This window comes from Branchiostoma floridae, chromosome 3 (genome assembly GCF_000003815.2).
Source record: "Branchiostoma floridae strain S238N-H82 chromosome 3, Bfl_VNyyK, whole genome shotgun sequence".
Classification (NCBI taxonomy): Eukaryota; Metazoa; Chordata; class Leptocardii; order Amphioxiformes; family Branchiostomatidae; genus Branchiostoma; species Branchiostoma floridae.
This window is the reverse complement of record NC_049981.1, coordinates 110,999-113,138: the sequence shown is the minus strand read 5'-3', so window position 1 is coordinate 113,138 and position 2,140 is coordinate 110,999. Positions and strand designations below refer to the sequence as shown.

At 46.4% G+C, this 2,140-nt stretch overlaps 1 pseudogene; it reads left to right on the top strand.

Moving 5' to 3' along the window:
- The first annotated feature begins 8 nt into the window (after window positions 1-8).
- Window positions 9-2,140, top strand: part of LOC118412682 — a 4,058-nt pseudogene continuing 1,926 nt past the window's right edge.

Sequence of the window (2,140 nt, the reverse complement as noted above, 5' to 3'; positions counted from 1 at the left end):
GACCCATACCCCCTGGATCTTGCCTATCTCCTCATGATTTTCCTCACCTACTTCGGTTCGCTGTTTCTCGTGCTTCGCGCCATCGCGGCCACTTCTGGACACGGTCTGCTCCACGACTCTCACTGTGCGTTCAGTCGTCTTCTCATGACGTCATGGGAATATTCGCTGACGTCACCTGAGGCCGTGGACAATTTACACCAGACAATAGCCGGGTCCTTCCGCGACCTTCTCACAGACACAAAGAGTAAGGAACAGACTGTAAATCGTACACGCAAGGACAAACTCAAGATTTGTATCCGACGATTCTTCGCCTGGTTTCTAACGTTGGTCCTCATTGGAGGTGGGTCGGCCATGATTTTAGCCCCCATCTTGTACAAGGAGAAGACACTAGACGTTTTGGCCGCACACATGCCGGCTTCTCTGCAGAGTTTTGTCCAAACATTTGGTATCACGATTGTCTTCATGGTCGTCAACTCTCTGGTGCCCGTTCTGGTTCTGTTTTTACCACGCTTTGAACACTACTCCAGCCGCAAAACCGAACTCTACGTCACCATCGGAAGGGTCTTCGTGTTGAGACTGACCAATATCGTGGTTCTACTCTTTTCACTCTACACCGAGGTAATATGGTACTAGGTACTAGGATTTGTTTGCGTATATTGCATTTTCTTTAAGGGAAGGTTTTATTCTAGGTATGTACTTTAATCCGAATCAAAATCGCTTCAGTACCAATGTTGTATATTGCCGAGCTGCTCATAGCTACCTATATATCAATTAGCCATCTTACAATATACAACTTGTAGTTTATAGAAAAGCTGTTAAAAAGTGAAAACTGTAACAGTTATAATTTCCTTTTTTATCTGCTGATGTTGATCATAATCGATTAGGAATCTTTGAAAGTTGCACTTTTTACAAACAATCAATTTTCAAAGAAACTTTACATTTAAACATATCTTAAACTTTCTGCACACAGCCGGACAAACCGTCTGTTCAATTTTGGAAAATATGATACCAAAAATACTGTGATATAGGTGTCTAATTCATAAAGAAATGCCTACTAGAAATTAAAATTACAACAATTAGGCAAAACATCACAACAAACAAACAAACAAAAGTCAACAAAAGACGACAGCCCCTTCCCGACCTACTTATTGTGTCCTTGTAGACTGAGTTATTCAGGTGAGGCCAATCTTGGAGTTAGATAGCAGTTCATTTTTCATGATGTATTTTACCAACTTGGTAACGTTCATGCTATGTTGTGTGTCCTTTACGTGATGTTGAAGGTGATCCAGTCTGACGAGGTGACTACGTCATGCCCGGGCACGGTGATTGGTCAGGAGCTGTACAAGCTGGTGCTACTGGGCACGCTGGGAAACTCGCTGGTGTCGCTGCTGCACTACATGGCGGTGTTCTACTGGACAGGGCGGAGACAGGAACTACGCGTGCACAAGGTCGTCCTCTCCGTAACGCACAGGTAACGTACGAAATACGTACACTATCAGGGTACTACACTACATGGCGGTGTTCTACTGGACAGGGCGGAGACAGGAACTACGCGTGCACAAGGTCGTCCTCTCCGTAACGCACAGGTAACGGACGAAATACGCACAGAACTACGTGTCCACAAAGTCGTCCTCTCCGTAACGCACAGGTTAAGCTAAGGGCACAACCCGTCGTGCGTGCAATTTGTTCGTACGTTTTTTGGGGAGGCCACGTCCGCCACGTATTTCTGAAAACGTTCAGGCTGTACAGGGCAGGCGCGTCGCCCGTACTGGCACGTACGGGGGGCGAATCCGCATCCCGATGGCACACAAAGTTTTGTCTGCACGTCAAGTTCTACGGCGTGTCTGCGTTCTCCGTTCGTACGGAGGCGGCACATACCACTTACGGATTCCAAAATATTGCCCACGTTTTGGCACGTAGACAGCACGTATTTGCAGTACGGCGGGTTGTGCCCTTAGCTTTAGGGACAAAATACATAATCTCCAAGCAGATCATACGTTGCCATAAGATAGTATGGCCAGGGAGTATAGCCGGCTAAGGGAGTCAAACGGGCACCGGAGCTGCGGTAAGTTCGATACTATACAATACGCACCGTGGATCTGGTTGGAGATTACAAAATACATACACTATCAGGGTACCA